Source organism: Odocoileus virginianus, chromosome 19 (genome assembly GCF_023699985.2).
Source record: "Odocoileus virginianus isolate 20LAN1187 ecotype Illinois chromosome 19, Ovbor_1.2, whole genome shotgun sequence".
In the NCBI taxonomy this organism is placed as follows: Eukaryota; Metazoa; Chordata; class Mammalia; order Artiodactyla; family Cervidae; genus Odocoileus; species Odocoileus virginianus.
Window position 1 is genome coordinate 46,199,439 of NC_069692.1, and position 13,734 is coordinate 46,213,172.

A 13,734-nucleotide genomic window follows, 5' to 3' on the forward strand; every position below is an offset into this window, starting at 1 on the left:
GAGTTCCAGATAAACATCTACTTATGCTTCATTGACTACACTAAAGCCTGTGTGCATCACCACAAACTGTGGAAAATTCTTAAGGAGATGGGGATGCCAGAACATATTACCTATCTCCTGAGAAACCTGTATGTGGCTCAAGAAGTAACAGTTAGGACCAGGCATGGAACAACTGACTAGTTCTCAACTGGGAAAGGAATATGGCAACAATGCATATTATTACACTGCTTATTTAACTTCTATGCAAAGTACATCATGTGAAATGCCAGGCTGAATGGATCAACAGGTGGAATCAAGATTGCTGGGAGAAATATCAACAACCTGAGATTTGCAGATGATATCATTCTAATGGCAGAAATTGAAGAGAAATTAAAGAGCCTCTTCATGTATTTTGTGCCATACCATACAGTTTTGATGTATGTAGCTACTGTAGCTTTGTAGTATACTCTGAAGTCAGGTAGCCTGATTTCTTCAGTTCTGTTTTTCTATCTAAATAGTGCCTTGACTATTCAAGGTTTATTTATTTATTTTTGTCTCCACACAAATTTTAACACTTTTTGTTCTAGTTCAGTGAAAAATGCCATTGGTAGTTTGATAGGGATTGCACTGAGTCTGTAGAAAACAGCTCATTATACTTAACAGCATCAAAACAAACAAAGCAATCAACAAATGGGCAGAAGGCCTGAATCATTTCTCCAAAGAAGACATACAGATGGCCAAGAGGCAAATGAAAAGATGTTCAACATCACTAATTATTAGTTAAATGCAAATTAAAACTACAATGGGATATCACCTCCTATCAGTCAGAATTTCTATCATCAAAAAATCCACAATCAGTAAGTGCTAGAGAGGTTATGGAAAGAAGGGAACCCGCCTACAGTGTTGTTGGGAATGTAAATTGGTACAGCCACTATGGACAACGATATGCAGGTTTAGTTAAAGAACTAAAAACAGAGCTACCATATGATACTGAAATCCCACTCCTGGGTATATATCCAGAGAAAAACATGCTCTGAAAGGACACATGTACCCCAATGCTCACTGGAGCACTGTTTAAAATAGATAAGACATTGAAGCAACCTAAATGTCCATCAGCAGAGTAATGGATGAAGAAGATGTGGTGCATATAAACAGTGAAATATCACTCAGCATGTAAAGAGAACGAAATAATGCCACTTGCAGCAGCGTGGATGGACCCACAGCATGTCATACAGAGTGAAGTAAGTCACACAGAGAAGGAGAACTATCCCATGGCATTCTTTATATGTAGTGTCTAAAAAGAAAAGATACAAACTAACTTACTTATAAAACAGAAATGGACTCATAGCCTTGGAGAACAAGCATTTGGTTGTGAGTGGGGAAGACTATGGGGAAGAGATAGTTGGGGGTTGGGGGATGGGACATGTACATACTACTACATTTAAAACCGGTAACCAGCAATATCTACTGTATAGCACCGGTAACAATGCTCAATGTTACGTGGCAGCCTGGATAGGAGGGGAGTTTGGGGAAGAATGAATACCTGTAAACATATTGCTCAGTCCCATCACTTTCACTTGAAACTATCACAACATTATTAACTGGCTGTACCTTACTACAAAATCTTTAAAAAAATTAAAAATAAAATAGTCTTGGAATAAGCATCAAGGTAAATTGGAAGTCATCAAACAGGAGATGGCAAGAGTGAATATTGACATTTTAGGAATCAGTGAATTAAAAAGGACTGGAATGGGTGAACTTAATTCAGATGATTTTCTATCTACTAATGTGGGCAAGAATCCCTTAGAAGAAATGGAGAAGCCCTCACAGTCAACAAAAGAGTCTGAAATGCAGTACTTGGGTGCAATCTCAAAAATGACAGAATGGTCTCTGTTCGTTTCCAAGGGAAACCATTCAATATCACAGCAATCCAAATTTATGCCCCAACCACTAGTGCTGAAAAAGCTGAATTTGAACAATTCTTTGAAGACATACAAGACCTTCTAGAAATAACACCAAAAAAGATGTCCTTTTCATCATAGGGAACTCGAATGCAAAGGTAGGAATTCAAGCGATACCTGAAGAAAAAAGGAAATTTGGCCTTGGAGTACAGAATGAAGCAGGGCAAAGGCTAACAGAGTTCTGCCGAGAGAACGCACTGGTCACAGCAAACACCCTCTTCCAACAACAAAAGAGAAGACTCTACACATGGACATCAGAAGATGGTCAATCCCGAAATCGGATAGGTGATATTCTTTGCAGCCGAAGATGGAGAAGCTCTATACAGTCAGCAAAAACAAGGCCTGGAGTTGAATGTGACCCAGATCATGAACAACTTATTGCAAAATTCAGACTTAAATTGAATAAAGTAAGGAAAACCACTAGACCATTCAAGTATGACCTAAATCAAATCCCTATGATTATACACTGGAAGTGAAAACAGATCCAAGACATTAGATCTGATAGACGGAGTGCCTGAAGAACTATGGACAGAGGTTCATAACATTGTACAGGATGTGGTGGTCAAAACCATCCCCAAGAAAAAGAAATGCAAAAAGGCAAAATGATTGTCTGAGGAGACCTGACAAATAGCTGAGAAAGAAGAGAAGTGAAAGGCAAAGGAGAAAAGGAATGATATATCCATCTGAATGTAGAGTTCCAAAGAACAGCAAAGAGAGATGAGAAAACCTTCCTCAGTGATTAATGCAAGAAATAGAGGAAAACAATAGAAGGGGAAAGACTAGAGATCTCTTCAAGAAAATCGGAGATACAGAGGGAATATTTCATGCAAAGATGGGTAAAATAAAGGACAGAAATGGCATGGACCTAACAGAAGCAGAAGAGATCAAGAAGATGCAGCAAGAATACACAGAAGAACTATACAAGAAAGATCTTAATGACCCAGATAACCATGATGGTGTGATCACTCACCTAGAGCCAGACATCCTGAAGTGCAAAGTAAAGTGGGCCTTAGGAAGTATCAGTATGAACAAAGCTAGTGGAGGTGATGGAATTCCAGCTGAGCTACTTCAAATTCTAAAAGATGATGCTGTTAAAAGTGCTGCACTCAATATGCCAGCAAATTTTGAAAACTCAGCAGTGGCCACAGGACTGGAAAAAGTCAGTTTCATTCCAATCTCAAAAAAAGGCAATGCCAAAGAATTTCAAACTACTGCACAATTGCACTCATTTCACACATTAGCAAAGTAATGCTCAAAATTCTCCAAGATAGGCTATAATAGTACATGAACCGAGAACTTTCAGATGTTCAAGCTGAATTTAGAAAAGGCAGAGGAACCAGAGATCAAATTGCCAACATCACTGGATCATCGAAAAAGCAAGAGAATTCCAGAAAATCTTCTACTTTGGCTTCACTGACTATGCTAAAGCCTCTGACTGTGTGTATCACAACAGATTGTGGAAAATTCTTGAAGAGATGGGAATACCAAACCACCCGACCTGCCGCCTGAGCAATCTGTATGAAAATCAAGAAGCAACAGTTAGAACTGAACATAGAACAATGGACTGGTTCCAAATTGGGAAAGGAGTACATCAAGGCTGCATATTGTCACTCTGCTTATTTAACTTACATGCAGAATACATGATGTGAAATGCTGGACTGGATGAAGCACAAGCTGGAATCAAGATCACTAGGAGAAACATAAATAACCTCAGATACACAGATGGCACCACACTTATGGCAGAAAGTGAAGAAGAACTAAAGAGCCTCTTGATGAACGTGAAAGAGGAGAGGGAAGAAGTTGGCTTAAAGCTCAACATTCAGAAAACTAAAGATCACGGCAGCTGGTCCCATCACTTCATGGCAAACAGAAGGGGAAACAATGGAAACAGTGATAGACTTTATTTTCTTGGGCTCCAAAATCATGGCAGATGGGGACTACAGCCATGAAATTAAAAGACTCTTGCTCCTCAGAAGAAAAGCTATAACAAACATAGACAACATTTAAAAAGCAGAGACATTACTTTGTCGACAAAGTTTTATATAGTCAAACCAATGGTTTTTCCAGTAGTCATGTATGGATGTGAGAGTTGGACCATAAAGAAAGCTAATTGCCAAAGAATTGATGTTTTTGAAATGTGGTATTGGAGAAGACTTTTGAGAGTCCCTTAGACATGAAGGAGATCAAACCAGTAAATCCTAAAGGAAATCATTTCTGAATATTCTCTGGAAGGACTGATGCTAAAGCTGAAGCTCCAATACTTTGGCCATCTGATGTGAAGAACTGACTCATTGGAAGAAACCCTAATGCTGGGAAAGACTGAAGGCAGGAGAAGGGGACGACAGAGGATGAGATGGTTGAATGGCATCACCGACTCAGTGGACACGAGTTTGAGCAAGGTCTGGGAATTGGTGATGGACAGGGAGGCCTGGTGTGCTGCTGTCCATGGGATTGCAAAGAGTTGGACATGGCTAAGCAACTGAACTGAAGAATTAACAGTTTTGATTTTAGTAGTGACTTTATTTTTTAAAAATAGCTTCAAATTATGAAGAAATATGAACCCAAGGATCTGATGTCATGATTACATTTTAAAGTTTTGGTATTTTTATTACCAGATTTATAAATTTTACCAGCTTTATCACCAGATGAGTATTAATTGCCTGTATATATCATACACATATCTAACTTCTCAGATGTTCAAATCATGAAATAATGGACATCAATTGTCATAGAATGAACAAATTCATAGACATTAACTCTCTTCAGAGTGTGTGGCATATCTAACAAAGCACACACACATATCCAACTGAAGTAATATAGGGAAATAGGAAACAAGTCAATAATTCTTTATTAAAACCTCTAAAATACCTCTAAAATCATTGCCAACACATTAAGGTCAAGAGACTCACCCACCGAGTGCAATACCACACTTCTGTAAAATTCAAGTCAGATATAACACATCTGTTCTAATGCATATAGTTTAATAATGTAAATATTAATGGCAATGTTATGTAAATTTCAAATTCGCTGATCTTAGCTTTCACAAGCCCAATAATCGAAACAGCGACATATGCATTAGGAACACAACTAAAATGAACAAAACTCAGAAAAATACCCTTCCTAACGGTTTCTTCCATGCAATATACTCACTTTGAATAATAAACAATTAAAGGTTCTTAAAATTCTTAAAATCTCTTTATGGTAATAATGCAGTCTGTACTATATAGTGTCCATGAAATTTATTGAATTATGAGACTATAATTTTAGAAAATGGAGCTGCTGCTGCTGCTAAGTCTCTTCAGTCGTGTCCGACTCTGTGCGACCCCATAGACAGCAGCCCACCAGGCTCCCCTGTCCCTGGGCTTCTCCAGGCAAGAACAGTGGAGTGGGTTGCCATTTCCTTCTCCAGTGCATGAAAGTGAAAATTGAAAGTGAAGTTACTTAGTCGTGTCCAACTCTTCATGACCCCATGGACTGTAGCCCACCAGGCTCCTCCATCCATGGGACTTCCCAGGCAAGAGTACTGGAGCGGGGTGCCATTGCCTTCTAGCAAATGGAGAGAGCAAGTCAATTTTTAAAATCATCCCAAAGATACATATGACTTCTCAAAGGATCTTCTATTAATCAGCATTTCTTCACACTCAGCACAAGTTTAAATAAGACTGTGTGAATGCTTATTCACAAATTTTCCTAACTCTTGTGATGAAATAGGATAATTCTATACTCCCTGTGAGTTAAGCTTCATTCAAACTGAGCACAGATATTTTGTAAACGTTTAACTGATGACTATAAAAACATATAATGTGTCAGTTTAACGTGCCCTACTGATTTATAGAAGGGGTGTTCATTGATTTGTCTGCATCATTTAGTGGGGTCTTGAGGACCTTGGGCCTCTCTTCTCAATTATAAACCAGGAGGCTGACGTTGGAAGCTCCAATGTTCCAGTCCAGCTTTAATTCTGCTTCCATGATTATGCTCAATTTTAATGCATTTTCTGAATTATCGTCTCTACTTTTAGACTGTATTTTTATCTGCCTTTGTACTTGTGCTCCAGCAACATGTTCATTTCATATTTTTAGAATCCAATTTTGAGTAACATATACTCAAGTAAACGCTTGAGTTTGAGGGTCTTTGGTATTTAAAATGAATATATTAGACCGTTTTTCTCATATGAATTGAGTCATTGTTAAATGAGGATAAACTGCACTGTACCCCCACTATTCCTCAGCTACATACACAGTAGTAAGTGGGAAGACATGTCTTCCCTGTTTTTATTAATGCTGACAATGCTTATTGTAATAATCACATTTTATACACACAATGGAATACAACTAAGTCATGCAAAAGAATGAAAAATGCCACTTGCAGCAACATGGAGGGGCCTAGAGATTATCATACTAAGTGAAAAAAGTCAAAGACAAATACCATGATATCACTTATGGGCTATGCTCAGTCACTTCAGCCATGTCCGTCTCTTTGCAATCCTATGGACTGTAACCCAACAGGCTCCTCAGTCCATGGGATTCTCCAGGGAATAGCATTGGAATGGGTTGCCATGCCCTCCTCTATATCACTTATACATGGCAACTAAAATATGACAAAAATGAACTCATCTACAAAACAGAAACAGACTCACAGACACAGAGGACAGACTTGAGGTCGCTAAAGGGGAGCAGGGATGGGGAGGGTTGGACTGGGAGTCTGGGATTAGCAGATGCAAACTATTATATATAGACTGGATAAACAACAAGATTCTACTGTATAGCACAAGGAATATATTCAATATTCTGTGATAAACCATCATGGAAAAGAACATGAAAAAAACATATATATGTGTATAACTGAATCACTGTGCTATACAGCAGAAATTAACACAGTGTTGTAAATCAACTATACTTTAATGAAATAATAAAAATAACCACGTTTATTATAGCATTTGAGTGTGATTTTAGGATGGTGTCGTCTATATATTGCTTCATAGTTCTAGCATTAAGCAGATCTTTATTATAGCTTCCCCAATATTTTACTCTGAAGCAGTTCTTACTCAGCACTGGCAATAAACATGTCCCAGCAGCTCCTGAACAATACCACAAATATCCTTCTGTGGTTCTCAGATCCACGAAATACTTGTATCGGTTCCTATTTTTTTATATACAGGACAAGTTTAGGAGGACCTGACCCCTTGCTGAAGGCACAGCTGAGAGTCCGAGTTCCTTTTTCACCTCGAGGAGCTCTTGAGGAGATAGTCTGTTTCTCTGATGGTACTGAGAGGTGGTCACAAAAGAGGATAGTCAGGTCATTCCACGGGCAGACAGGCCACATTCCACGGGCCAACACGAGGCTGGACCCTGACACAGCTCCCCCAGCCCAGGGGCTATGCTCATGGCCAGTTCCTAGCTGCAGGGGAGACACATTCAACCCTAACCTGCGAACAGGAATCTGTACCCACAGAGCTCAAAACATTGGGACTTATGTACGAATGTGTCTTTGGTCTCACAAGTTACCCCTTCTTTGGGACCTTGCAGTCTTCACTACTAGATTTCAAAATCAATCCCTAAGGTGTGTGGGGTCCTTCTTTTCAGTTTATAGGTCTGTTGCAGTCTCCATGTTTTTACAAAGTTACTCCAAGTTTACTCTTTCCCTCAATTGCCACGTGAAGTTGATGCCATCCAAGGGAGTGGATTAGGATAATTTGAAGATCACCTTCCTCGCAACATCCTGATACAAGTTTTCCCAGCTCACGGCTTCCACGTCCTGCCAGACAGCCCTCCTGGATCTCCTACTGTGTGTCTTTCAGGGACTTGGCTCCTTCACCCTCATTAAGGGTCATCAGTTTCCTCTTAGTCACCAAACCCAGCATCTCTTCTCTGGCTCTGCATTTATTTGCAACAGTACAATTCTTGCCTGCACTTTTCTTTCTGATACTTTCTCCCCTGTGACTTCCTTGATGAGTAAAGGTCTTCACTCCATTGTTGTCCCATCGCCCACTGGAAATCTCTCATGAGTCCTGGCATTGAATGTCCTGCCAGAACCTGCAGCTTCATAGATCACCCCCTTCCCTGTCAAACCAGCAGTTCCTCCTGGGCTGCTCGCTCTGTCCTGGCACCGCTGTCTGTCACTAGGGCTCAAAATGCATCACATCAGTGTTGTCTCCCAGGTTCTCTGATCCCCCCCTTCCTAGGCTCATTGCCAGATGATTCAGCGCTTACACTTGCTGTGTTCAATACCAGGAAGTTCCTGGTTCATTTTAATAATCCATCCTCCTGAAGCTCAGCTCTGATCAGACCATCACCCTGGGTCCTCATAGCCTAGAGAATCAAGTTCCTGAGCCTAACATTCAAAGTCGTGACTGAACTGGAGCCTAACTAATTTTGACCTCCTTTCTCACCACCTTCATTTCATGAAACTAAAGTGCTCACAATTACACCCCAGGGTGCTAAACCTTCCTGCCTCACAGCCTTCGCAGGTGGGCATCTGCCTACAGAGCCACGCGTCCTGCACGTCACTGGGGACTCATTTTTTCCTTCTCTCTCTGCGGAATTTTACACCTCTTAGGGCACCTACAGAAACTTGGTTTTAACGTTTGATTGTAATTTCTCATTTTTCTGTGTTCTGGGGACAAAAAGTGAGCAATGTAGAGTTTCCAGGTGCCAGGTACGTGTGAGGTTCTTTGGATGTAAAGTTCCCAGGTACATATCATGTGTTGCCTTTCTGACTCTATAAGCTTCATGAGAATAAAATCTATGATTCTCTTCTGAATCTCCTAAAACACAGAGCACTGGGATTACACACACACACACACACGTGTCATTTAAATGGATGAACCAAAGCTGAATCCCAAGCTTCCTGACCATGGTCCTCTCTCCCACCCCACCCCCTTCCCATGCACGCCTGTGCTTGCTACCTGCTCTTGGATTTCTGAATTCTGCTGACAAGATTCTATGTGAAAGTTCATGTAAAATTATGAACAACATGCCACATTGTTTCCTGCTTAAAACTGTAAACAAGCACTCTCTTCTGCTTTAAAAGAAACACATACAAAACCAGTCAAGGAAAAGTCACACTTCTGCACTTCTTGTTGTCACCGAAGCCTGGGTTGGCACTTTTTTTTACCTTTGCCAAAGAATGAGATAAAGGAAGGCACACCTCTGCATTGAGGCGTTCTACATGAGGAAGCCTCTGGATTTCAATTTAAAAATTAATTTACTGCAAAGGATTTGGCAGGGCTTCCCACATGGCGCCAGCTATAAAGAACATGCCTGCATGAATGCAGGAGACATAAGAGATACGGGTTCAATCCCTGGGTCGAGACGATCCCCTGGAGTAGGCAAAGGCAACCCACTCCAGTATTCTTGCTTGGATAATCCCATGGACAGAGAAGACTGGCAGGCTACAGTCCACAGGGTCGCAAAGAGTCGGACATGCCTGAAGCAAGTTAGCATGCAAGCATAGAAGGAAGCATGTTCAGTTCAGTCGCTCAGTCGTGTCCGACTCTTTGTGACCCCATGAATTGCAGCACGCCAGGCCTCCCTGTCCATCACAAACTCCCGGAGTTCACTCAAACTCATGCCCATTGAGTTGGTGATGCCATCCAGCCATCTCATCCTCTGTCGTCCCCTTCTCCTCCAGCCCGCAATCCATCCAAGCATCAGGGTCTTTTCCAATGAGTCAAGCAGCAAAGACCCTCGAAAATACTTTTGATGGAAGGAAGCCATGTAGAAGTTAGTGAGTTCAACAGCAAAGACTTGGAGCTCAACAGACAATACCATGCAAATATGCTAACCCCCCAGTTCAGATGATGCTCTTCACAGGAGTCAGTTGGGATGCTAAAGGAAACTTCTCAGGACTCTCTGAGATTGGCAATGATTCTACATTTATTTTACAGAGGCAGACACAGGGCCGAGGAAAGCTTGAGGCATCTCCCTGAGGGGCATGATTAGGAGGCAGGAGAGTGGCAGTCTGAAGCCAGGCAGCCCGAGCGCGCGGGTGGAGGTGTGAACCGTCCCACAGCCGAGAACCGAGGGTTGCAGGGGGGTGGAGCTAATTCACCCCAGGGTCCATCTTTCCTACAGGCACGCTTGTCCTGGGGGCGGGGTGGCTCTGCGGTCCTCCACCAGGAACTGGGCATTTCCTGCCTCTTCTGCTGAACAATGCTTGGTGGTCCACACCCTGGGCGTCCTCTCACCTGGTCTCCACCCCACAGGGCTGAGCATCAGTGGCCGCTGGGCTCACGGTGCAGCAGCAGTATTGGTGCCCTCTCTCCTGCCTGGCCCCATGGGCTCCGGTGACCTCAGCAAGAGCCCTGGGTCAGGACAGTCAGTGGTCCAGGATGCGAACCCCTGCGCCCAGACCAGCACCTGCTGCTAAACATCTGGTGCAAGGGGGCACAAGAAGGTGATTGAAAGGAGAGTCTTCACTTCCAAAGATGGTACAAGAGGTACCTTGAGGTACCTGATAATTGCCATCTGATAATTACTGAGAAGAAGAGGAAGAGGCTCACGAAGATAAAGGTTATTTCTTTATCGTATCCCAGATACAAGCACAGACAAGTAAGACACTGAAACAACCTTCTAAACTCATGTGACTGCTACCCAGTACCAAGTGGGCTTCAAACATCACTGTTTCCCCCAATGGGCCAACCCCATTCTCAGTGTGAGAACTTCACGCTGGGGGATACTAGAAGCAAATTTCTGCAAAGAAGACTATTTAAATTTTTTTGTTTGGTTTCAATATGTAATTCTCAGACTGTTTAGTTATAGGTAGCTAATAAAACAAATGCAATGAACTACAAAAATTAAGTAGACAAAACACCGTAATTTCTTACCGATGAATAAATAGCAGCAGGTGGTACAGTAGTAAAGAATCCACCTGCTAACGCAGGAGATGCTAGAGACCTGAGTTCAATCTGGGTTTGGGAATGGAGCAGGGAATGGCAACCCTGGTAGGCTACAGTCCATGGGGCCGCAAAGATTTGGACAAAGACGGGATCAATAAAAGACAGAAATGGTATGGACCTAACAGAAGCAGAAGATATTAAGAAGAGGTGGCAAGAATACATAGAAGAACTGTACATCAAAGATCTTCACAACCCAGATAATCACGATGGTGTGATCACTCACATTCTCCTAGAGCCAGACATCCTGGAATGTGAAGTCAAGTAGGCCTTAGGAAGCAACACTATGAACAGAGCTAGTGGATGTGATGGAATTCCAGTTGAGCTATTTCAGATCCTGAAAGATGATGCTGTGAAAGTGCTGCACTTAATATGTCAGCAAATTTGGAAAACTCAGCAGTGGCCACAGGACTGGAAAAGGTTAGTTTTCATTCCAATCCCAAAGAAAGGCAATACAAAAGAATGCTCAAACTACCACACAATTGCACTCATAACACACGCTAGTAAAGTAATGCTCAAAATTCTCCAAGCCAGGCTTCAGCAATATGTGAGCCGTAAACTTCCAGATGTTCAAGCTGGATTGAGAAAAGGCAGATGAACCAGAGATCAAATTGCCAACATCCGTTGGATCATAGAAAAGGCAAGAGAGTTCCAGAAAAACATATATTTCTGCTTTATTGACTATGCCAAAGCCTTCGACTGTGTGGGTCACAATAAACTGTGGAAAATTCTGAAGGAGATGGGAATACCAGACCACCTGACCTGCCTCTTGAGAAATCTATATGCAGGTCAGGAAGCAACAGTTAGAACTAGACATGGAACAACAGACTGGTTCCAAATAGGAAAAGGAGTACGTCAAGGCTGTATATTGTCACCCTGCTTATTTAACTTATATGCAGAGTACATCATGAGATGTAATGGGCTGGAGGAAGCACAAGCTGGCATCAAGATCACCAGGAGAAATATCAGTAACCTCAGATATGCAGAGGACACCACCCTTATGGCAGAAAGTGAAGAACTAAAGAGTCTCTTGATGAAAGTGAAAGAGGACAGTGAAAAAGTTGGCTTAAAGCTCAACATTCAGAAAACTAAGATCATGGCATCTGGTCCCATCACTTCATGGCAAATAGATAGGGAAACAGTGGAAACAGTGGCTGACTTTATTTTTGGGGGTGCTCCAAAATCACTGCAGATGGTGGTTGCAGCCATGAAATTAAAAGATGCTTGCTCCTTGGAAGGAAAGTTATGACCAACCTAGACAGCATATTAAAAAGCAGAGACATTATTTTGCCAACAAAGGTCCATCCAGTCAAGGCTATGGTTTTTCCAGTAGTCATGTACGGATGTGAGAGTTGGACTATAAAGAAAGCTGAGCGCCAAAGGGTTGATGCTTTTGAACTGTGGTGTTGAAGAAGACTCTTGAGAGTCCCTTGGACTGCAAGGAGATCCAATCAGTACATCCTACAGGAGATCAGTCCTGGGTGTTCATCAGAAGGACTGATGTTGAAGCTGAAACTCCAATACTTTGGCCACCTGATGCAAAGAGCTGACTCATTGGAAAAGACCCTGACGCTGGGAAAGATTGAGGGCAGGAGGAGAAGGGCACAACAGAGGATGAGATGGTTGGATGGCATCACTGACTTAATGGACATGGGTTTGGGTAGACTCTAGCAGTTGGTGATGGACAGGGAGGCCTGGTGTGCTGCGGTTCATGGGTCACAAAGAGTCAGACACGACTGAGTAAGTGAACTGAACTGAACTGAAGCACTGAGCACGCATGTGCACACACACACACACACACACACATGCAATTATATATAGGATGGATAAACAATAAGGTCATGTTATGTTGCACAGGGAACCATATTCAATGTCCTGTGATAAACCAGAGTGGAAAAAGTATGAAAAAGAAATCACTTGGCTATACACCAGAAACTAACACAACAGTGTAAATCAACTATACTTCAACAACCAAAATAGTATCTGTAGGTAAAGAATAAAAAAGAAAAAAAAATGCTTGATTTCACCAGGAAAGCAATCACATTTAGAAGGTTTCCAAAACAGTATACACTATATCATAATATTACCGTATAAGTAAATTCTAACTAGGTTATAAGTCACCTAGGGAAATAACTATGTTGGTTCATTTAAATCAAAACAAATTTTCTAATTAAAAATGTCCCTCCCTTGACTCAGTAATTCTTATGACAAAGGTTCTGGGCTCAACCCTGGCATGAGGTTTATTTTGTAATTTGTTCTCACTTGTTCCTGAAACTTTTGCAAGGTTGCCATGGAGTCAGAAATGAAACTTGGGGACAAGTATTGAGCAGTTCTCAGTGGTCTTCCTTTTGAAGCCAGTCCCAGCAGCCTTGCTCCTTTCTGTGAGAAGCTAACCAGTCTCCCTGCCTCCATACTGGACCAGAAGTGATATTCCTCATTAAAAGTGGCTATTTTATTATTTTTCTGCTAATTTTTATTTTATTTTTCATTTATTTTTATTAGTTGGAGGCTAATTACTTTACAATATTGTAGTGGTTTTTGTTATACATTGACATGAATCAGCCATAGATTTACATGTATTCCCCATCCCGATCCCCCCCCCCCCCACCTCCCTCTCCACCCAATTCCTCTGGGTCTTAGCTCTTTCTCAATGATTTTTATCATGACAGTTTCAAGTTAGCCTCTGCACACGATTTTAGCAGCATGCCTCTGACAGAGTACCCGGGGAGGGGGCAGTAGGGGGGTGTGGGGAGGGATTATCATCCAGTGAATTCTGACAGCAAACGCTTTTCAGCAGAGTATTAATGGGGTCCTGTGGGGGCTCTGTTCAATGTGCTCTCAATTAGTAAACAAGACTTCAGCACCTATCATGGGTAACATGATCTGTGCACCGTGGGAGGA

At 41.8% G+C, this 13,734-nt stretch overlaps 1 protein-coding gene across 2 annotated transcripts in view; it reads right to left on the reverse strand.

The window, feature by feature from the left end:
• KCNQ5 (potassium voltage-gated channel subfamily Q member 5) overlaps positions 1-13,734 on the reverse strand; it is a 389,192-nt gene that overhangs the window by 177,484 nt on the left and 197,974 nt on the right. The gene's annotated exons all lie outside the window — the stretch shown is intronic.